The sequence below is a fragment of the Myotis myotis genome, unplaced genomic scaffold (assembly GCF_014108235.1).
Source record: "Myotis myotis isolate mMyoMyo1 unplaced genomic scaffold, mMyoMyo1.p scaffold_m19_p_3, whole genome shotgun sequence".
NCBI classification, from domain to species: Eukaryota; Metazoa; Chordata; class Mammalia; order Chiroptera; family Vespertilionidae; genus Myotis; species Myotis myotis.
The window spans coordinates 131,066,265-131,091,263 of record NW_023416335.1 but is presented as its reverse complement, the minus strand read 5'-3'; the positions used below and the strand labels follow the sequence as shown (position 1 = coordinate 131,091,263).

Here is a 24,999-nt window from a genome sequence, read left to right as displayed (position 1 = left end):
TAATATATAATCTTTTAGTCTAATGTATTTGACTACCTTCCCAGAGTTTGAATTTTAAGAAACTTTTTCTTGACCTAGAATTGGCTTTAGGTCATTCCAATGGGCCCTGGAATGCCTCAAGGATTTGTTTTCTCTCCTTATGAGGAAAAGTTTATACTTAAGGTATATGGGAAGCTCTGTCAAATACGGAAATAACAATTATATTATATTTATATATACATATTAAATAGATTCTAAGATTTTTTTACTCTTAAATAATTGTTATTAGTTATAATATTATGGAATATTGTGTTTTACAGGACAATATTCCATGTCATTTGCATTATAATCAAATCAATAACCATGTCATTTTAAATTTCTTCTCACTTAGATACAGTCACTGTTTTGTTATGATGCATTTGAAAAAAAAAAAGTTACATCTTCTGAGGGATCCATTGAAAGGACTCTGACATATTCAGATCATCCTCTTCAGGCTGGATAACTGTATAGAGTATCTGGGGTTATAGAAATACTGGCAGGAAAAATCAGGAAAAACAGAATTTGATTTTAGGACTAAATGAACTAAAATAATTATAGTTTTTGTAATTATTGTTCTCATAGTAATGTGTTTGCATAAATCCAATAAGAATCCGATTTCTTCATAACAGGACATAAGTCAGTTTCTAATTATGGTTTTATTAACCAAAACTTTACTGGAATGTCATGTCACCAGAAATCTCTAAGGCAAGCATGTCAAACTCACAACCTGTGGGCTGCATGCCTCCTTTATTTGGTCCATGTTAACCTTTGAGTTTGACATGCTTGCTCTAAGTAATGAAGACTGACTGTGAAGCTGATAAACCCTTTGAGTAAATAGCCTAGTACCTTGCTTGGTCACATGGTTCATGGCAGTCTTTCCAGGTACAGAATGAAGGTTGCTTTCCTGAAAGATGGCATGAAAGGAACCTCAGGCACCTGTGGGTATCTCAACTTAGGAACACACCCCAATTACGTAGGGATCGCAGGCAGAGCCTGATGACAACTGTGTGGCGTGGCTTCTTTGCCCTAGGAGTAAACTTTCTTATGAGATTCCAGCAAAGCATATATTTTTAAAAATAGCCCATGTAATCAACTGTTATTCTTGTTATATTTATGCAAGTGATCAGGCCGAATTGTAACTAAACTTAATACAGTAAATAAGTTAATTTTAATCTAACTCTTTAATAAAAATAAGGGTAATTTTAGGGAGAAAAATCATGTTTCAACAGGAAATTATTAGAACTGAAATAGTTGTACATGTTTTTTCCTTCTACCAGTCCATTTGTCATAATTCTTACTGTTCTACCTTTTGCCTAATAATACTAAATTTTGTAATACAGCTTGTCTTCACCTAGGGAACCCTACTCACACCTAAGGAATACCACTTCTAGGCACAATTGTCACCTCATTCCATGTCCAGGCCTCATCATCCCTCTGACAGAGAGCAAGAATCTCTTGGCTCTGAGAGAAACCTTTGACTCCTCATCAGCAGGAAGCAGTTTCAGAAGAGACCCTGTGTCCCCTTTCCCTGAAAGAATTGAGAGCCAGAATCCTTGAGGGGGATGTAGTAGGCAATTAAATAGACATAAGCAGAGCCAGGACAATGGGCCAACTGAAGGAGTAATAGATGGAACCTTGAAACTTCACTCCACTCCAACTGCTCTGAAGCTGGCAGTGGAGGAGCCTGTGTAGAACTGACCTTTAATTCTAACTAATTAGGAATAATTTATAGCTTTAGTATAATAGAAGGCATAGAGCTAAAGGAAAAAGAAAGTAAATTAACAAACTGAAAGAAAGGGACTAGGTAAGTTGCAGAGGGTCTGTGAAGAATTAGAGTTGAGGAAATAAAAAGGGTGAGAAGGAATATAAAGCAAAGGTTATAACAGGAAGAAAGGATATTAGAGTAGGAATACTTAAGAATAATTGTGAAAGTTGTAAGAATGTTTGTAAAAGTTATAGAAGGGTTATAAAGAGAAATCTTAAAAGGAAATTATAGGTATACTGGATAATAAATCTAATTAGATAAATGAATCTAAAGTAAACTAATACAGAATTTCCAGTCTATTAAAAGGGAAAGCTTTCTTTACAAAGGAATTTACTACTATAGGACAAGGTTGATAGACATCAACCAATTTATCTAATCAGAGGGGGAAAAATAGGAGGGACTTATAATCTGATAGAGCACCTGAATTAATCTAAAAAGTAATATTATTTTAAATCTTAGAACACATATACTTCTGTAAATAGAGGGTTAAGTTTTTCTTAAAGTTTCCTTTTCAAGGCCTGTGTGTGAAGCAATTGAGGAAGTAACTCAGCTGTGAATCCAGCAAGCAGAACTGACAAGCAGGGTCAGGCCAACCCACCAGGAATCAAAACATCATCTCAGCAACATCATCTCATTCCCTGATGACTAATTACAATAGCTGACGTCTACGGGCCCACAGGCCTGCTGGTACCTACATTCTTCACCAGCCCCTTCCTCTTTATAATCCTATCTCCTACACCTTGCTAGAAGGCAGGATTTGATGCTTGTGAGCACCCTGTCTTCTTGATTGGTATGCTAATTCAACTAAAATAGACTGAATTGCCTGCCTGTTAAACTACCAGGCAACTAAATGTTAGTCATGACCACTTCTTGTAAGTACTAACATACTCTGTAAAGGATTGAGTCCATAAGAAGGTGAGATAGCAAAATTGTCATACTTTTTGACTGTGTGAATTTCTAATAATGTCATCAACCCCAAACCAGTACTTGCCATAATTAAGAAAATGGATAAGATTCAATGACTTTTGTATGCCCAATAGAAAAGATAACCCTAAAGATTATAGTATCATTGTATTATGATAATTAATGAGCTTTTATCTAATTTAAAAATTTAGAATTATTATTTGACTTCTCAGTGGCATGCTTTCTAGGGTAGAATGCGCTGGCCAAATAAATTAAGTATCTGGTCTCTTGATTTAATGTAAGAAAGTCCATACCTGAGAGACAAATATTTTTTTAATGTGATACAAAATATGGTCTTTAAAAGAACTAAAGAACAGATTCTAGATTATGCCCAATTGTTAATCCATGCAGACAGTCAGCTTTCTGCAGTCTAAACATGCCTTAGTGAGCAGCTGCCTGTTCCTCACTTCTGTCAAGAAAAAATTATCCTTAACTTGATCTGGGAAAGAATGTTGTGTATCATAGGATTTACACCCTCTTTCTGGGAAGAAATCTGTGTCCCTAAAAATGTGTAAGGTTTTAATAAATGTATATGAGATTAAGAATTTCTGGGAAGTTAGTTGTCCCAACTCAACTGAATTTGAGCCTAGAGTATTCACCTTTAACCAGATAGTCTTTACTTTTTATATCTACTCTACTTTCATAATGATTATTTAACCTAATTTTCCAAAACAAAAAGAGAATCTTAGAATTGGTTTGCTAGAGGCCTTTATCTTGAAGCAAGATTATAATGAAGTTTTGATGGTCTGTTTAACTTCTTTCAATTTAAGACCAATCTTGCCTGACCATGAGACCTCTAGATTTCCCCATTCTTTTTTTTAAAAAAATAAATCTTTATTGTTCAGATTATTACAGTTGTTCCTCCTTTTTTTCCCCCCATAGCTCCCCTCCACCCGGTTCCCACCCCAGCCTCAGCCCTCACCCTCCCCCTGCACTATCCTCATCCATAGGTGCACGATTATTGCCCAGTCTATTCCCGCATCCCCCACACCACTTCCCCCCTCCCCCAAGAATAGTCAGTCCATTCCCTTTCTATGCTCCTGATTCTATTATAATCACCAGTTTATTCTGTTCATCAGATTATTTATTCACTTGATTTTTAGATTCACTTGTTGATAGATGTGTATTTGTTGTTCATAATTTGTATCTTTACCTTTTTCTTCTTCGTCCTCTTCTTAAAGGATACCTTTCAGCATTTCATATAATACTGGTTTGGTGGTGATGAACTCCTTTAGCTTTTCCTTATCTGTGAAGTTCTTTATCTGGCCTTCAATTCTGAATGATAGCTTTGCTGGGTAAAGTAATCTTGGTTGTAGGTTCTTGGCATTCATCACTTTGAATATTTCTTGCCACTCCCTTCTGGCCTGCAAAGTTTCTGTTGAGAAATCAGCTGACAGTCTTATGGGTACTCGCTTGTAGGTAACTGACTGTCTTCCTCTTGCTGCTTTTAAGATTCTCTCTTTGTCTTTTGCTCTTGGCATTTTAATTATGATGTGCCTTGGTATGGTCCTCTTTGGATTCCTTTTGTTTGGGGTTCTCTGCACTTCCTGGACTTGTAAGTCTATTTCTTTTACCAGGTAGGGGAAGTTTTCTGTCATTATTTCTTCAAATAGGTTTTCAATATCTTGCTCTCTCTCTTCTTCTGGTACCCTTATAATTCGGATATTGGTGCGCTTGAAGCTGTCTCAGAGGCTCCTTACTTTATCTTCGTATTTTTTAATTCTTTTTTCATTTTGCTTTTCCGGTTGGGTGTTTTTTGCTTCTTCGTATTTCAAATCTTTGACTTGATTCTTGTGATCCTCTAGTCCAGCCGTGGGCAAACTACGGCCCACGGGCTGAATCCGGCCCGTTTGAAATGAATAAAACTAAAAAAAAAAAAAGACCGTACCCTTTTATGTAATGATGTTTACTTTGAATTTATATTAGTTCACACAAACACTCCATCCATGCTTTTGTTCCGGCCCTCCGGTCCAGTTTAAGAACCCATTGTGGCCCTCGAGTCAAAAAGTTTGCCCACCCCTGCATCTAGTCTGCCATTGGAGCTCTGCATAATATCCTTTATTTCAGTCAGTGTATGCTTAATTTCTAGTTGGTCCTTTATCATAATCTTGAGGGTCTCACTAGATTTATTAAGGGTCTCAGTAATTTTATCAGCGGTTTCTAGAAAGTTCTTTTTTTAAAAAAATATATTTTATTGATTTTTCACAGAGAGGAAGGGAGAGAGATAGAAAGTTAGAAACATCTATGAGAGAGAAACATCGATCAGCTGCCTCCTGCACATCTCCCACTGGGGATGTGCCCGCAACCCAGGTACATGCCCTTGACCAGAATCGAACCTGGGACCTTTCAGTCCACAGGCTGACGCTCTATCCACTGAGCCAAACTGGTTTCAGCTAGAAAGTTCTTGAAAAACCTTAAAAGTGTGGTTTTGAACTCTATATCCAGTAGTTTGCTTTCCTCCATTTCTGTCATTTGTGTCCTGTTTCTTTGTCTCCGCATTTTTATGCTTCCCTGTGTTGGTAGAGTGGCTTTGTGTGCTAGGTGTCCCGTAGGGCCCAGTGGCTCAGCCTCCCCAATTACCTGAGGTAGACAGTCTTGGTGCACCCCTTTGTGGGCTGTGTGCACAGTCTTGTTGTAGTTAAGCCTTGATTGATGTAGGTATCACTGAGAGGAACTGACCTCCAGGCCAGTTGGCTGTGAGAATCAGCTGTGTCTACAGTGGGAGAACTTCTGTGCTGGAGACACCCCTCTGGGGCAAGACTTGCTTCAGTGGGGCTTTGGTGCTCACTGAGTCTGCCCCCTGAGTGTGTCCCTTATGGATCTGAGGAGTTGTAATCTGGATGGTCCCACTCTGACCACTGGGTACACTGGCTCTTGGATCTAAGGAGGTGCTAATTTAGCCTCTGCCTGAGGCTACCGAGCAGGAGCTATGAAGAGATCTGCAGATTCCCCTTCCTTGTTTGCTGTTTGGAGGTGCCCAAATGAGGCCCAGCTGTGAATCAATGCAAGCTGCTGTGGGGCCTTGGGCCTTCTCTAGGAAGTTTTGGGTCTGTCTGGCCCAGCTGCAGCTTGTTAGGTAATTTTCAGATTGCAAAGGGCCAGGGCATTCATATGCAAAAGCCTCTGCCGCAGCCTGGGTGGGCCGGGGTCTCAGGGGATCAACAGGGCAGAGCAAGCAGCTATGGCTGATCCTGAGCCCTGCCCTAAGTGGCCCCACGTCTCAGTGTCCTGGTAATTGCTGCAAGCACCTTTGAGAGAAAGCCACCCTCGAGTTTTGAGTTCTGTCCACTGCCAGACAGTCCAGTTTCTCCCCATATGAGTCTAGGTCCCCAGAGACTCACCTGGAACTGGAGTTCATTGCAGTCAGGGGCTTGTGGCTCCCTCCTGATTCAAAAAGACAGCCGCGTCCTCAGTTGCCAGCCCTTGCCGTGTGCGCCTCCGTACCTCTGCACTTCCACACCGCCTCTGAGTCTCAGTGTGCTTTTCTCTTTCCTTCTAGTTGTAGAATTTCCACTCAGCCAGCCTTCCTGTAGTTCTGGATGATGTCCGTTTTGTCTTTTAGTGTTTTTTTTTTAATTTGTTGTGGGAGGCAGCAATTTCCATTGTTTACCTATGCCGCCATCTTGGTTTCCCTCCTTCCCCATTCTTATTGACAGCGACCGGCTTATTTTTTTTAAAGACATCCTTTATATGTCACTTCTTTGACATTATTGGCTACCTAAGCAGAACATACCAGGAACACATAAATCATACTTCAAGCCATTCTCTCAACCTGAGGTTTTAGTACAAACATTCTATGCCATATACATGGAATCTATTCACTCAAAAAAGTTTTGTATTTTTCTCCCCACTGGTCTTTCTTTCTTCATGCTTTTATCTGAATTTTCCTACCCCACTTTCACTTGTTAATATTTCATCTCTAAATTGGAGCTCAAATGCCACCTATTATGTATCTCTAGTCCCTTCATTCATAATTAATGCCTTCTTCTTCTCAAAATATATTAATTCACTCAGATATTTAACTATAGTCGTGTGCTGCATAATGATGTTTTAGTTAATGATGGACCACATATATGACAGTGCTCCTATGATATTATAATAGAGCTGAAAAATCCTATCACCTAGTGACATTCTAGCCATTGCAATATCATAACATAACGCTGGTGGAAAAACAACAACAACAACAACAAAAACCTATTGTGCTGCCAGTCTTATAAAAGTATATGAAAGTTCATAATAAAGAGTTTACCAGACACTTTTACAGACATAAACAAGCTCCATAAAAAGTTTGAAAACATGGACTCCAGCACCAAAAGTTTCTCATTAATAGACAGGACTGTTCTTGGTGCATTATCTGCTTACAAGCAAATCTACAATTAAAAAAACAAAAAGAAAGAAAAGAAACAAACCTAGCAAAACTGCATGGACATATTTCTGAAAAGAGTGACCACTCCTCAAGATAAACCTCAGGCAGATCCTTTAGGAGGTATTCCAGAAGAAGGCACCGTTGTAATTGGAGATGACAGCTCCATGCATGCTATTGCCCCTGAAGATCCTCCAACAGGATAAGATGTGGAAATGGAAGACAGTGAAAATGATGAGCTTGGCCCTGCATACGCCTAAGCTAAGGTGTATGTTTGTGTCTTAGTTTTTAATAAATAAGTTTAAAAGGTAAAATAAATAGATAGATGATAGATAGATAGATAGATAGATAGATAGAGAACTAAACAATAGATAAATAGAAAAAAGGTTATAGTGTAAAAATATCAAGAAAAATATTTTGTACAGCTGTATTTGTGTTTTAACTAAATGTTATTATAAGAGTTAAACGTTTCAAAATATTAAAACATTTATAAAATGAAAAAGGTTTAGTAAGTTAACATTAATTTATTATTGAAGAAAGATTTTTAAAAATAAATGTAGTGCAGCCTAATAGCATGTTTATAAAGTCTTCAGTTGTGGATAGCAATGTTCTATGCCTTCACACTCAGCACTCACTCACTGACTTACCCAGGGCAAATTCCAGTCCTGCAGGCTCCATTCATAGTAAGTGCCCTGTATCATTTATTATAGCTGTATCATTTATTATCTTTTATACTGTATTCTTACTGTACTCTTTCTATGTTTAGATACACAAATACCATAGTGCTACAACTTCCTATAGTATAAAGTACAGTAATATGCTGTACAGATTTGTAGCGTAGGAGCAATAGGATATATACTGTAGAGCTTAAGTGTGCAGCTACACAATCTAGGTTTGTGTAAGTGTACTCTACGATGTCTGCACAATGATGAAATAGCCTAACAACCATTTCTCAGAACATATTCCTGTCATGAAGTGGCTCATGACTGCAATGTTTATTGAAGACCTAATATATATCATACAATATTCTAAGCACTAAGAATACAATTCATGCCTTTACAGAGCTCATATTCTAGTGAGGACAATAAATAACAAAAAAGTATACAAAATAGTAAATAATACAATTTTGGAATCTAAAAAGTCATAAGATAAAAATAAAACAAAGTCTTTTCAATAAATGGTGTTGGGAAAATTGGACAGGTACATACACAAAAGAAACTAGATCACCAACTTATACCATACAAAAGAATAAACTCAAAGTGGATAAAAGACTTATTAAATGTAAGTAGAAAAACTATAAAATCCTAGAAGAAACTATAGACAGTAGAATCTCAGACTTCTCTCCGAGCAATATTTCTGCCGATATATTTCCGGGGGCAAGGAAAAAATGAACAAATGAAAACACATCACACTAAAAAGCTTTTTTAAAACAGTAATTTAAAGTTGATTCTAGCTATAATGCAGGTTATTCTGACTTTAAGGTAGCATAACATGGCACACTTCTGAGTCCATTCCTAAGATATTTTATCTCTGTCTGTTTTATAGATCTATGCAAGTGGGGGTCATCTGGGTTTGGATCACATAGCAGTGAACAAACGGATAAAAGAACTTTAGAAATAGTTAATGCAGGAGACCACTGTGATCTTAGAATATCGAAACAAATGCTGCCATTTACTGTTAGCATTTGGATGATAAATTCTTGATGTAAATGCAACCTTAAGTGGTTTGTAGGTGTAGCCCGTAGGAAAATGAATTGTCAAGAAGAATACACGGCCTTAATATGGGCTATCCGTAGACCCCATGATTGTGGCTCGCCAATGAAACATCTTCCCCAACTGGACCTGCAGAACATTGTGTGGGAGCGTCACAGGCCAAATCACTGAGTTCCTTATTAATCTGTTTCAGTGCCATCATCTGTGCTTTGCATCTTGCTCCTCACGCTCTCAGTGTGTGCTCAAAGGTCCAGCCAAAACTCCTGATTATCCCAGCGGCATGGAAGGATTGACTCTTCCTCTCACACTGGCTCTCCCAGACCCAGATGCTTGGTATTAAAGGGGATCTTGGGATACCCTGGAGGCTGGCTTACAGGAGCTGTCCCCACTGAAAAGCTTTTGTACAACAAAGTAAACCAAGAACAAAATAAAAAGGAAGCCTGCTGTATGAGAGGACATATTTGCCAAAGATACATCTGGTAAGGAGTTAATTTCCAAATTATATAAAGAACTCACATACCTCAACACTAGGAAGACCAATAGTCCAATTATAAATGGGCAAAGGACCTGAACAGAGTTTCCGAAAGAGGACATATAGACATATGAAAAAAATGCTCTTCACCAAACATCAGAGAGATGCAAATTAAAATCGTAATGAGATCATCTTACACTTTCCAGAATGGCTACCATCAATAAATCAACAAACAAGTGCTGGCAATGATGTGGAGAAAAGGGAACACCAGTGCACTGTTGGTGGGAATGTAGACTGGTGCAGCCACTTCTGGGAATATATCTTAAGAAACCTGAAACACCAGCTTGAAGGAATATATGCACCCCTATGTTCATAGCAGTGTGATTTACAATAGCTAAGATCTGGAAACAGCCTAAGTGCCCATAGCAGGTGAGTGGATAGAAAACAAAACAAAACTGTGATACATTTACGCAATGTAACACTACAAGGCCATAAAAAAAGAAGGAAGTCTTACATTTTGTGACAGCATGGAATGACCTGGAGATTATTATGCTAAATAAAATATCCAGTTAGGGGAAGACAAATACCATATGATCTCACTTATTCGCGGAATCTAATGAACAAAATAAACTGATGGACAAAAAAGAGACAGAGGCATGGGTAGATGGAACAGACTGCCAGTTGTCAGAGGGCAGACGGGAGAGGGAGGCTGATGAAAGAAGGTGAAGGGATTAGCCGAAGAACATATATGCATAACCCAAAGACACAGACAACAGTGTGGTGATGGCAAGGAGGAAGGGGGTTTGGCACTGGGTGGAGATGGGCAAATGGCGGGGGGGTGGGAGGGGAATGGGAACATCTGTAATAGTGTCAACAATAAAGTGAAAAAATGTAACAAAGTAGAGAAAACAGAGTTCAGGGGTGAGGTAGATGAGAATGTTTTTGGTAGGACTTGACGAACAACTAGAAAGGTGATATTTGAATAGTGAGCTGAAGAAAGTAAGGGAATCTGTAATTGGACTTTTGGGGCAGATAATCCAGGCTTAGATTAGAGCAAGAGTATAGGCCTTTTGGTAGAAATGAGCTTGACAAGTTCCAGGTAATGCAGCTTTTACCTACTTATTATATACTATTCGTGATAAAGAAATCAGTGAATATAATAACAAAATGTCTCAAATCCTTCAGTGGGAAACATAAATCAATATCTTTAAGAAAGTGATAATGTTTTACTCAACAGACACTGTGGCAGCTTTGAAAATATGTAAATAGTACTCTTTAAGGAAGACATTTTGAGGCCAATGTTTTATGTTATGTCTGGAATATCAGCGTTTTCTAAATCTAATGGATCTCCCCCACCTTCTGAATATCATAATTTTTTAACATGGTCTAACAGTTATAACTTTAGCGGTAACTTTTTATAAAAGAAAATTTATAATTAGGTGATGAAGAGACAGAGGTATGAGTGCTCTCTTCATTTTCTTCCTATATGAAGATTTTAATAAATTACAGAATACCATTTAAAATTTTAAGACCATTCACCTTATTTTTTGCACCGCCTTGCATTATAGTTAGTTATGGAAGTATGTCACTCTATGGACTCATAAACTTCCTGAGATCAGGGGCCATGTCTCATTTATCTTGGTAGCTGCTTCCCTATTATACGCTATCTTGCAGAAGAGTTATTCTCAATACCTACTGGTTGAAAAATGAAATCTATATATATAAAAGCCAAGCAACTAGAACAACTGGTAACTATGATCCCACCCATGCACAAATTCATGCACTGGGCCTTTAGTACCTATATGTGCCTTGTATAAGGAAAGGCTTTGCAACATTATAGATTCTAAATTTACCTCCTTTTTAAAAAAGATAATTAGTAGTAAGTAGTTTTATAAAGGGTGTATTCTTTATTACCGTTGACTCAGAATCTAGCAATCTTGGCCTATAGTAGGTAGGCTAACAAATACCTTTTGAATATTGAGCAAAACTTCTCCAACAATTCAGCCAAATAAATATTGGTATTCAAAGCAATCAACTCAGGAGTCCATATGCTTTTCCTAATGATACAACCCTTGCTCAAAAAATTCTTGAAAAAAAACAAAACACCTGACTTCTGAATAAGATTACAGGTTTCACAACAAAGATCGGCTTCTTGATAGACACATTTGGTCATTGACCATTGAGAGTCACTAACTCTAAATTCCAAAAAAATAAATTATCTTCTATGGCAGAATTACTATAATAAAGTAATAGCTGAGGAAGTGTTCAGACTTAAATAGAAACGTGTTTATTTGATGTTAAATTCAGATTTTAGAAACAATTATCAATGCATTAATGAGGAAATCAGCTCCTCTGTAATGCATAAATGTTGTCTATAGAAAAGTTTCAACAAAATTGCTAAACCTCCAGATTTTATTGAATAATGTAACTGTTTTAAAGTGTGTATTATTAACACAGTTTCAAATAATCTTTCTGACCTTTACTAACTCAAGATGCATTTCCCTTTATTTGAGGAGTATCACAAGCCATTTCCTTCTCTCCTCTAGAATTACAGAGCCTTGTCTACTAACCATAGGGTGATACTTGGGAAAGCCCTCCGGTTGTACTCATGTATAAATATTAAAAGCCTGTAATGTTGATGAATTATAGAACTAGGGTGTGACGGTGGCTCATGCATATTTATCTCCTTTCTGAAATACGGCTCTTAATCATGGCAACATGTTGGATTTTTTTCTTGTTCCAATTCTGCATCTGTGGCCTTTGTTTCTACCATAAAAAAATCTAAGCTCTAATAGTCATGTTATCAACATGCAATATATTCTAAAGTATATGTGAGATCCCACCGTCTATAGTATCTCAAGGGTCATTGTCAATTCTCAGTCATCAAATTTATGTGTAACAACCGAGTATGCCCACAATTGTGCCTTTTCCATCCACCAGATATTTTTTAATCGGATGACAAATCAGGGTGAGTTTAGTCAAGGGACTCATTTCCCTCCCGCAGTGACTGCATTAGCTGTTGCAACTGGAGCTAAACTCATGTACTTTGGGTCACATTTTCCTTGATTCAGTTCTGTTCCTGCCGCTGGCAATATCCTCAGCTGTGATTATTATAACTACCCCCAGGTGACAGAACTTAGCATTCATTTGGGGTGGGGGGTGGGGGGGAGGTGGCAGTGAAAAGGGATAGAAGGCTTAGTATTGGTGTAATGTTTATGACATTTGCAAGTACCATACAGCTAAAAGAACAAACATCATTGAATCCTGCCTGCCTGGGATAAAGGCCATCACTCAGGCAACAGTGAATTAACAATTCCTTTTTCTCCCCCAGTTGTTTGAGTCACATTGGGGGGGGGGGCTGGGAAACGGTTGCAGTTATTTCAAATTTTTTTGCAACCGCAGTTCTGTTGAATGCTATGTTGGTGTTCTTTTCACGATTCCCTTTGTACCTTATTCCTTTCCAGATCAAGGAGAAATCAATCTTTAAAAACAGTTTTTCAAGATTGACATTTATTCTGTAATTCAAAACAAAAAAAAATCATTAAAACAATCTGACATATCATCTAAGAAGAAAAAGGCTAAATTTCTCTAAAAACATAAGTTATTTGTTTTCTGAGTGGGCAACCCAATATAAGTTCACATACATGCACCGAATCAGTTTGTAAATAATGTAAATAAAGAGTCTTACAGTTTAAAGTAAAAATTGTCCTCACGTGTCAGGCAGGCTGCATCTTCTGAGCACAGCACGTCTGCATTACAGTGTGTGCTGAGTTCTAACGGTGCCTTGAACAAGGGCTCAACGGCACAGGTTTGCCCTTCATTGTATTACTTTAGCAGGATTCTTCCCTCCTTTACACAAATCCACCATCTTTTTCTGGATAGTATTTTTGGGAAATGTTGACCTTCTTTACAAGCTTTAATTGACTAAAATATGCTGTTAGGTCTGTCAGAAAAAGGAGTGGTGAAGCAGTAAAGAAACACCTGTGCGGAATTGTGCTCCAGCCCTTACGTCCTAAAGACACATTAACAACTCGAATTTAATTCAAAATTCTAAACCAGTTTAAGGTGGAGGCTCACTATTTGCCATGACAGACAGGATTTCAGAAAATGTTTGCTTTTGTTTGTGTGGAATCCACCCACACAAAGGATGCTGAGCCCTTTCCTGTTTATGTCTGTGTGCTTGCATTCACAATTTGACCCTCTGCAAAAGAGCTATCAAATGTTCCCAAGCCACACTGGAGACAGCTTAGTGAAAACTGAGGATTTGGCATGTTAGTTACAGGTCAATTTGAGAACAAGAGCCAAGGGGTGAAATCAGTGAGGCTTTTCTCCATCTTTTGATACATTTTGATGCTCTGCTGAGTGCCCTTAAGGTCAAAAGCCAGCAGAGCAGCAGCAGCCTCACCAACACTGCGCTGACACTTAAGCAAGCCTGGAGCTGGGGGCTGGAGACTGAAGGAAGTTCCTTCTGCCACTAAACTTTTCAGAGCTTTTAGACAAAAAGAGAAGCCCAAAATATGCCACTTTGCCTCAGCTATGCTTAATTCTGTAGTACATTTCCCTCTGAGAGTTATGTTTGCTATAAACACCACAATGGTTTCATACATGCAAGTTGTGTCCTTTTAATGACTCACAGGGTACCTTTATCTTGTGAGTATAAGCAACATTGTGTCTAGTGTAGACTAAACAGGTGAAGTTTCTTAAATACTTGTTGTTCCATTTTATAAGAAAAATTAATATTTGGAAGCTAAAAGGTCTTTAATTCCTACATTGGTGTTGGTTTGGATCTTTGACTACAGCACGTGTATATAACTGGTTTACACAACAGCCTGAATTATGGGCAGTAGGAAGGTATAAATATGAAGCATTTTATTTTTCCCACTCACAGCTGCTCAAAATCCTGTAACAGATTAAATGCCAATGTTCTTACAATGGTCTAATGACTGCATCATCTCCAGCCTCCCCTCCTCGCCCCGGCTACCTGTCTGCTCTCCTCTTCCACAGCAGACCTCCTTGCTCTCCATTCAACATGACAGTCATGCTTCTTCTACAGAACTTGGCTCAGCTGTTCCCTCTTCCTAGAATGTTATTTGACTAACTCCTTTTACCTTTAAATCCCATCCTCTCATTGAGATCTACCCTGACCATACTACTTAAAAATGAAATATCTCTTCTCATCAAATACTTGATTTCCCTCACCTTGCACTATTTTTTTTGGGCCATAGCTCTTTTCACCTTTTAAGGTAGAATGCAACTTAGAGAAACACCAATGTGAGAGAGAGAGAGAGACATCAGCTGGGGAGCCGGAAGCGAACCTGTAACCCAGGTACATGCCCTTGACTGAGAATGGAACCCATGATTCTTCGGTGTGTAGGGCAATGCTATAACAACTGAGCCACACCAGCCAGGGCTCACCTTACCTATTTTTATATTTCTTATTTATTATCTTTTGCCACTGCAATGTAATGGACCTTTGTTTTGTCCTGTGTTTCATCCAAATCTCCCAGAACAGGTCAATGTCTAGCATGTGCTCGATAAATGGATGATTTCTCCTATCCTTTAACCAGTTAACTGCCACGCATCAAAACGGAAACCTTCTCCACACACCATGATATTTTGAATTTAATTTAAAAAAATAAATTTTCGGATTCTCATGGCCACCTGGCCTGGAGGTCAAACCCTCCCTGGTATTAGCTACAACAATCAAGGTTTAACTATAAGACTGCGCACAAAGACCACTAGGGGGTGCACCAAGGAAGCATAACAAAATGCGGAGACAAAGAAACAGGACAAAATTGTCAATGGAAGATATAGAGTTCAGAACCACACTTTTAAGGTCTCTCAAGAACTGTTTAGAAGCCGCCGATAAACTTAATGAGATCTACAAGAAAACTAATGAGACCCTCGATGTTATATTGGGGAACCAACTAGAAATTAAGCATACACGGGCTGAAATAACGAATATTATACAGACTCCCGACAGCGGATCAGAGGAGCGCAAGAATCAAGTCAATGATTTGAAATGCGAGGAAGCAAAAAACACCCAACCGGAAAAGCAAAATGAAAAAAGAATCCAAAAATGCGAGCATAGTGTAAGGAGCCTCTGGGACAGCTTCAAGCGTACCAACATCAGAATTATAGGGGTGCCAGAAGATGAGAGAGAGCAAGATATTGAAAACCTATTTGAAGAAATAATGACAGAAAACTTCCCCCACCTGGTGAAAGAAATGGACTTACAGGTCCAAGAAGCGCGGAGAACCCCAAACAAAAGGAATCCAAAGAGGACCACACCAAGACACATCATAATTAAAATGCCAAGAGCAAAAGATAAAGAGAGAATCTTAAAAACAGCAAGAGAAAGAAACTCAGTTACCTACAAGGGAATACCCATACGACTGTCAGCTGATTTCTCAACAGAAACTTTGCAGGCCAGAGGGAGTGGCAAGAAATATTCAAAGTGATGAATACCAAGAACCTACAACCAAGATTACTTTATCCAGCAAAGCTATCATTCAGAACTGAAGGTCAGATAAAGAGCTTCACAGATAAGGAAAAGCTAAAGGAGTTCATCACCACCAAACCAGGATTATATGAAATGCTGAAAGGTATCCTTTAAGAAGAGGAAGAGGAAGAAAAAGATAAAGATACAAATTATGAACAACAAATATGCATCTATCAACAAGTGAATCTAAGAATCAAGTGAATAAATAATCTGATGAACAGAAAAAAAATAAATAAATAAAATAAATAAATAAATAAATAAATTTTCAATGAATATTATAAAAATAAATATATTACAATTTGGGTGTTCTTGAATATTTTCAGCTGAAAATTCTCACGAAAAGTGATTTTAAAGTTGGTCAGCTGCCACTTAGGGAAAAAGGTTTTTTTTGTATAGATGCGTGTGTTGTGCCCAGATTTCAAGGTTCCCAAAAAGCCCATCAGGGAGCCAGCGAGTCCGATGCAAAAGCAAAGAGTCCTTCATTTCGAACTAGTTCGGCTCCCCGACCACACTCACCAATGCAACAACGGTAAGCCCAGTGGCCGCGAGAGCGAGGCCTGATGGGATTGTGGGTTTTATAGTAAGGGCAGGGGAGGGGACAGTGGGCCCCGCCGATTGGCCAGGCGCGAGTCGGATCTTGTTACCCAGGATGTGGTCATATTGATGGCGTGCACTTCCTTTGATTATCATTGGTTAGTCCAGAGGAATCCTGGGCGTGGCCAGCAGAGGCCTGGGCCTCCAGGAAGAAGCCCCCGCCGAGCACATGGCTCTGCCCAAAAATGGAGGACCCAGGGCAAGATGGAGGGCGCAGTCCTCGCCCTTCCCAGGGCGAGCTGAGCCCGGGCTCCAGAGGCCAGTCCGGTTGCCTGGGGTCCAGCAGATCGACCAGTTCCAGCCCAGACAGGAAGTCCACATCCTCCGTCTCGTCCCCGGGGGCGCTGGCGATCGCCTCCTCCTCCATCTCCTCAGGCAAGGGCACACGCCCCACCCCTGCTGCGTGGGGGCGGTGGGCGGGTGGCCTGCGCCGGGCTCCCGCCGTGGGCTGGGGAGTCGGTGCCCGAGGCCGCCAGCAGTGTGGTCAGGCTGTGCCTCATGGGGCCTGGCGGCCGGCCCTGTGACGACTCGCCCTTTCAGCGTGTGGCTTGTGGGGAAGGTCCTCTGCTTGCACCTATGGACGCTTATGTTGTACAATAAGTCTATGTTTGGTGGATGCCTTAATTTCCAAGTAACCTTTCAGTAAAACAAAAGATCAAGCCAGTGTAATACTTTTTAAACTTTCAATCTTATATTCCTTATGTCCAAAATTTACTATTCTTCAACCTACGAAATTTTGATTGAGGGTATGGTAGTTTCCTTTCCAATCCTGTGATGGCCAGGTTTTGTTTGTTTTGTTAGTTGCTTTTATCCCTGGGTATTTTATTCTCTTAACTCAATGATATACAGTTTTCTGGGTCAACCTGGTTAACCTACAGTCACCAATGATCCAATCAGACACTAATGTAGGTGTTGCTATAAAGGTATTTTGTAGATATAATTGAAGCCTATCATCAGTTTAAGTAAGTGAAATGAGCCTGGATAGTCCGGATGTGCCTGATTCAATCAATTGAAAGGCCTTACAAGGAGAACCGAGGTTTCCTCTAAGAAGAAGAAATTTGACTTGAGGAGAGTAGCTTCAGGCTGTGCCCGATTGCTTCAGTCTATACATCCAGGCAGCCTGACCTCCAGATTTCAGCATTGCCTCATTATCATGTAAGCTAATTCCTTCCATTAAGCCTCTTAATGTGTATCTCCTACTGGCTCTGGTTCTCTGGTATAACACGGACACATACACCCCTATATAGCCGACCTCCTTAAATATGGTGAAGCTGCTGGAGCAGAAATCAGGGAAAAGGGACAACACATATATTTTTTCTTATTTTAAAAACCTACCAGGTGTTGTGGTTTTATTTTATTTGCAATCACTGGTTATTAATACCTAACCAGTGAGGCAGACTGAATAGTTAATTGCTGCATGGAGCACACACCATAACTTTGGGGTTCAGAACAGAAATCTCCCTTCTCTATATTTCCAAGGAAAGGAGATGTGATCTGGTTTGACATTTCTGGACCATGTCACTGTCTTCAACAAATATTTGTTTTGTAGCCTCTTGCTTCTGGGTTTTCCTCACCTGGAAGACTTTCCACTTGGGTGAGGTTCTACAAGATGGGTCAAGCCTTGGTATTTTTGTGTCACCCACCTTAAGTTTATACATCCTGGACTTATCACATGGTGGGAGGGCCATGCTTTATCCGCTCTTCGCCCTCTCATCTTTCTGCAGTCTATTTCTGCTCAAATATACACAGGGAAAATCCCAAGTTTGCTGTCAAGATCCAACTTGAGAACATGTTGCTATTCTATGTATCTCACAGCCATTACTGATCTTCAGAAGGGATTTTTTTGGCAACCTACTTACTTGGCATAGAGTGGGGTTACAGAGTGCAAACACAGAAGAAAGAGAAAAGTCACAGCAATTCCCCTGTAGACCAATGATTCCCAAATGTTGCTGTTATTAAATACATGGAGCTCAGAATATGAATATGTAGACCAGGATGGAAAGTCATAGTAATGATGAGATAACAATAGGGCCAATTCTGCAGCCTCTTCATAAATCCTGCAGCTGGTGTGGTATTGGGGCTCACTTTAAAATATGGCCAATCTGTGCCATTTTTGTTTATTTCTGCCATTTGAGTTATAATCCATTAGCCACATTTCTAGGTAACAGGGAAAGTCTCACTAAGCACCTTATTATAAGACTCGTCCATAATTAAAGAGGAGGGAAATTCTCAAATATACTACAATACAGATAAACATTATGCTATGTGAAATAGACCAGAAAGGAAAGGGCAAGTATTGTATAATTGAATTTATAGGAAGTACATAGAATAGTTAAATTCATAGAGACACAAAGTAAAATAGTGATCTTCAGGGGCTAGGGCAGGAGAGGAATAGGGTGTTAAAGTTTAATGGATAGAGTTTCTGTTTGGGATGATGAAAAAGTTCTGGAGATGGATGATGGTGATGGTTGCACAACAATGTGATTGTACTTAATATCATTGAACTGTACACTTAAAATAGTTAAAATGGTAAGTTTTATGTTATATATATTTAATCAAAGACAGGAGAGAGAGAGAGAGAGAGAGAGAGAGAGAGAGAGAGAGAGAGAGAGAGACACTCATTATAAGGAGGTAACACCTCTGAAGCTTAATACTTTGTTTATTGTTAAGAGCCATACCATAACCTGAGAAGATTCCACAGCAATTTAGCTGCTTTCTGTGTTATAGAAAAACCGGAGAAGAACCAAGCAATGCTTAGAGAGATGGAGTTACATTTATTATGCCGGAGCCCAGAGGAAAATGTCTCTCAAATTCTGGGTGCAATCACACACGAAGTTTCCCATATTTATACTATTTTATCTTCTTTGTCTCCCAAATATGGTTTTTTTCTGGTTCCCTTTGCGAGTTCTTAAAGGGCCCTATATGCTGGGGCTTTGAGACCTCAACCAAAGGCTTGGCCTGGTGCCAGCACTGATAACTTTGTCTGGAGAAGGTTTAATGGCCTCTCTGAAATGGGAGTAGTCTTATTTTCCTTATTATTTAAGCCAGCAAGGATTTACAGAAGCCAGAAATAACAGGGTTAACATTTCAAACAGCAGTTTAAATATAAGATGGATGCTTCATCTGTGTATCCAGGAGAAATAATCATCATCAACCAGGGATACTTGAATTATTAAAGATACTATGTGCTGCCAAAACCGGTTTGGCTCAGTGGATAGAGCATCGGCCTGTGGACTGAAAGGTCCCAGGTTTGATTCCGGTCAAGGGCATGTACCTGGGTTGCGGGCACATCCCCAGTGGGGGAGTGTGCAGGAGGCAGCTGATTGATGTTTCTCTCTCACCGATGTTTCTAACTCTCTATCTCTCTCCCTTCCTCTCTGTAAAAAAAAAAAAAAAAAAAAAAAAAAATCAATAAAATATATTTTTTAAAAAAAGATACTATGTGCTATAAATAAATATAGAGGCCTGGTGCATGAAATTCATGCACTTGGGGGGTGGGGTTCCTCAGCCCAACCTGTGCCCTCTCGCAGTCCCAGAGCCCTCAGGAGATGTCTGACTGCCTCAGAGGTGGGAGAGGCTCCCGCTACTGCTGCTGAGCTCACCAGCCATGAGCCTGGCTTCTGGCTGAGCAGCGTTCCCCCTGTGGGAGCGCACTGACCACCGGGGGGAGGGAGGACAGCTCCTGCATTGAGCATCTGCCTTCTGGTGGTCAGTGCACATCATAGTGACCGGTCGTTCCACTGTTCAGTCGATTTGCATATTAGCCTTTTATTATATAGGATTGTTTGTTGGAATTTTAAAAAAAGGTTCACCCATTAAGAACTTCATTTTGAATGATGTATTACATTCCTGTGGCTACCATAATAAATTTCCACAAATTGGGTGGCTTGAAACACCAGAAATGTATTCTCTTGCAGTCCTGAAGACTAGAAGTCTGAAATCAGAGCATTGGCAGGGCCACCCTCCCTACAGAGGCTATAGGGGAAAACTGGTCCCCTGCCTCTTCTAGCTTCTGGTGATGGCCAGTATTCCTGGCTTGTGCCTCTGTCACCTTCTCCAGTGTTATCAATTCCCTCTGTGTGTCTCTCTATTATAAGGAAATTTGCATTAAGTTTAGGGTTTACCAGATAATCCATGATTGTTTCCCTATCTCAAGACCCTCAATTTTTGTACATCTACAAAGACCCTTTTTAGATAAAGCAACAATCATGTTACAGTGAATAGCACCTAGCTGTATCATTGGTGGTGGTGGTGGGAGGGGAGAGCGCACCATGCAGCCCATTACAGATTATTATGTATAGATTATATATATTTTTAACCTCAAGTAATATTTTTAGAAATAACATTTGGGAAAATGTCATTGAAATTATTTTTGAACCGGACTCTTGGCTTCTTACCATTTGCCCTCTTATTATCTCTTGTCATATAACAGAGAGCATGATTGTTTTAAAATATAAGTGAAAACCTGTCACTTTTTGTTTGTTTGTTTTGCAGAAAACTCTTCAATGATGCCCATACTATCCCACCCCCAGGCTTACAAAGCATAAAAACCAGGGTGTTTCTGTGTGTCGCCTAGTCCTACGAGATCTGCTGCTTTCCTGCTCTTTGTCTTTTTTGGCCTCATTTCTCAATAACCTAACCCTCATCCAGTGTGCGACAGTCACAGAGTTCATTGGTTTGTTTGCTGTTCTCTGAGCTTGTCAGACATGTTCCCATCTTTACATTCACTGTTCTGCTTTTCTTCTAAAATGTTTACAAGGTTTGCAATCCCCTTCCTAAATCTTTGCTGAAGCATCACCATTTCAGAGAGGCTTACTTTATTTTTCTCCAAACTGCTCAGCATCTTCTAATATAGTATATAGCTTGCTTATTAATTTTCTATACTCTGTATTTCATCCCACAAATTGAAAAACTCTTGGAAGGCAGGGATTTTTGACAGTTTTTTTCACTACTGTATTCCTAGAGACAAAACAATTCCTGACACACATGAATTTCTCAATACGTGTTGGTTGAATGAATAAATCCATAAAGAACTCATCCATGTATGTATTGTTCTCAATTGTATATAAATATTGAAGAAAGCATATAAACAGATACAAGTATTTCCGTTTTATTGTACCTTTGACTAAGTTTAACATAAGACAGCATTCTAGTTAATGTGGTAATATATTCTATAGTATTCTAAATATGTTAATAAGAGAAGTATCTCAATAAAATGAAGTATGCAATATTTTAGAGAAGAGGGGAACTGCTTAGAGAAAATTCAGGTAGAAGGCATATAGGGGGAATTTGAATCATAAAGATAATTTTGGTTTAATGCTTTGACATAAATTATAGAAATGTCTTTTTTTATATTTTTCCTTTTAGTTTTCTTAACACTGAGCCAGAGGTTTTTGGTGGCCAGATATTTTTCCTATGAAATATTTTACCATATTAACTTGTATATTTATTTAATCTATGTTATTGATATACCAAATAGGAGATCAATAAATAACCTTATGTTTATTGATCTAATAACCCACCATAGACTTGGATTAGTTCAAAATCTCTTTTAGACTTATGACTGAATGAGATAAGTCATTCCATCCTTAAAATAAGTCTGCTACTTAAATTTTTCTTCTATAGTAACTGTAACTATTTTATACACATTTTTAACTAACTCTAAATGTAATCAACACCCTTAACTTTTTCCAAAGGAGGGAAAGAACAAACTTTAGCACTTTTATTCCCACTGTACAAGTCTCATCCTTAGTATTGTTTTCTAGACTTTCAGTGTTATCTCTTAAGAGGTGAAAGAGGACTATTATGCTAGTGATATCATTGTAATTAACCTAGTTAATAAAATGACCATAAGAAAATATTGCAGTTGAAACATAGACAAAGAAAAATAAAAATATGGAAGAAAATAGAATTGCTGCAAACAATGACATCATATCATGAAGACATAACCACAAAATAAAATAAAACTGTAACTGATGCAATTGTTTTCACATAAAAAGTTCAAGAAAAGAAACAGAAATAAAACAAAACAATATTTTCAGAAATGAAGACTAAGATAGAAGAAATACTAAAGCCAATAAAAGCAACAATAGGACCCTGGCTAGGTTGGCTTAGTTTGTTGACATTATTCCAGTCTTCTGCATGGAGAAGTCACTGGTCAGGGCACGTGCCTGGGGTTGTAGACTCAATCCCCAGTATGGGGCATGCTGAAGCAGCTATCAAAGTTCTTTTCTCACATCAATGATTTTCTCTCTCTCCCTCTCTCTATAATCAATGAAAACATATCCTAAAAACAAAACTATACTACCCTGGTGTTTCCAGAACCTACCAAATAAATTAAAACAAAAACAATAAGGAAATTAGAGGATGATATAGATCTTATTTTCTTAAATCACAAAATAAGAAAAAAAATAAGAATGATTTGGCAGAAAATAACAAGTGGCAAAGAAAAATCAAATATAGATTTATAATAGCAGTCTTGAAAAAAAAAAATGAGACCAGAACAAATACTAAGATTACTCAAGAAACTTTTCTAAATAAAAAAATTAAAGCTACATATCGAAATACTAGTCTACATAACTGGGAACATCCACCTGGAATTACCAAAAACCAAATCATATTCTTATAAAATCACTCAACTATAACAATAAAAATGTCTTTGCAGATCTAGGGGAAAAAAGCAAGTTATTTATAAGGGAAAGGGGAGTTTATTATTATCAAATTCATATAAAGCAATGCAATATTCCATAAAATAAATGGATTAATATATTTAAATTTCCCAAGGGGGAAGGAAATATGTGACTCAAAGACTTTTATATCCAGAAAAACTGACTTTAGAGTACACAGTGTAGAGAGTTTGCCATTATTATTAAAAATATATGGATTACTATTTCCAGAGACCTTTTTTTTTTAAGAATCTACTAGACAACAAGCTGCAGACAGCAAACATGACTGTAGAAATGTTGATATAAAGACTGGCAATGATTTTCATTTTGTTTATTGTATTCTTTGCTGTGTGAAGCATTTAGTTTGATATAGTCTGACTTGTTTAATTTTGCTTTTGTTGCCTATGGTTTTGGTGTCATATCCAAAAAAATTGTTGCAAAAACCACTGTTAAGGAACTTTTTCCCTATTATTTTTCTGGGAGTTGTATGGTTTCAGGTCTTACATTTATGTGATTAATCCATTTCAAGTTGATTTTTGTGAATGATGTAAGATGAGGGTCCAGTTTCATTCTTTGGCAAGTGGATATTCAGTTTTCCAACACCATTTAATGAAGACACTATTTGTACCACTTTGTGTGTTCTTGGTGCCAATGTCAAAGTTTAGTTTGTCATATATGCATAGATTAATTTCTGGGTTCTCTGTTATGTTTTATTGGTCTGTGTGTCTGTTTCTATGCTAGTGCCATACCATTTTGATTACTGTGACTTTGAAATTAGGAATAACAACAACAACAAAAGACTGGCAATGAGCACAAAATACGTAATTCCTTATTTAACTATGAATAATTGATAATTAAAAGGGAGAAAATGTAGTGAGTTAATGGCTATATGTCTGACAAGGTATAAATAGGGAGCCATGAAGTATGTGTGGAAAATGGGGAGAACCTATGCAAAAATTGTTAACACTTTCTGAGTCATATAAGTAGTATTATTATTAAATTTTTAATTTGAGATGTTTTTGAGCGTCTGAGTCAGCCAGAGCTACTATAAAAATAAAACAAATGTGTGTCTTAAATGACGGACATATATTTTCTCACAGTCTGCAGGCTATAAGTTCAAGATTAAGGTGCCATTGGGGTTGGTTTCTGGTGAGATATCTTTCTGGCTTTCAAAGGGGTGCCTTCTTGCTGTTTCGTCACATGGCCTCCTCTCTTTGTGTCTGTGCAGATAGAGAGCTCTGGTGTTTCTTCCTCCTCTTATTAAAATAACAATCCTATCAAATTAAAATGCCATCCTTACGATCTCAAATGACATTTATTACCTCTCTATAGATCCTATCTCCAAATAGTCACAATGAGGGTTTGGGCTTCAGCATATAAATTGTGAGGGGATACAATTCAGGCCATCATGGTGAGTGTGATATAGGATAAAGTAAATGCATAATTATGAAATTTTCTAATTGTATTATCTCCTGTACAAGAGTATTCTGTAAGTACAACAAAAAAGATACAAATGTAATATAGAGGTTAAGTGTAACCCTGTAATCCCAAATTTAATTTGGTAGTATCATTGTTTACTTGACTCATATTTATTGTCGCCCTACGCACACATCCTAGCTCTTTCTCTTTGAAAGGACTGGATGAAATTAGCAATCCAATAGCAATGAGTACCTCTAACATCCAGATTCTAAATGTTATTCCCCACTGAAAGAAATCAGGATCCTTTAAAAATAATAGTTACTTCTATGAAATGAGCAGTAAATGCATAGGCTTATTATAAAATATCTTGTCATATTCCTTGCTAGCAAGCAAGTTATCAAAGATTGCTGGGGTCATGTCCAAAATATTGAGGGCTAACACTAAAAGGTGCCCACTGGTCAAAGATGGAAAAAAAATTGACCTTTCATCTGGAAAACCATTTCAATGAATTTAAACTCATCAAAAC

General features: G+C 38.3%; 1 pseudogene; it reads right to left on the bottom strand.

Moving 5' to 3' along the window:
- Positions 1-8,533: 8,533 nt before the first annotated feature.
- On the bottom strand, positions 8,534-9,020 carry LOC118650589 (annotated as a pseudogene).
- Positions 9,021-24,999: the final 15,979 nt, after the last annotated feature.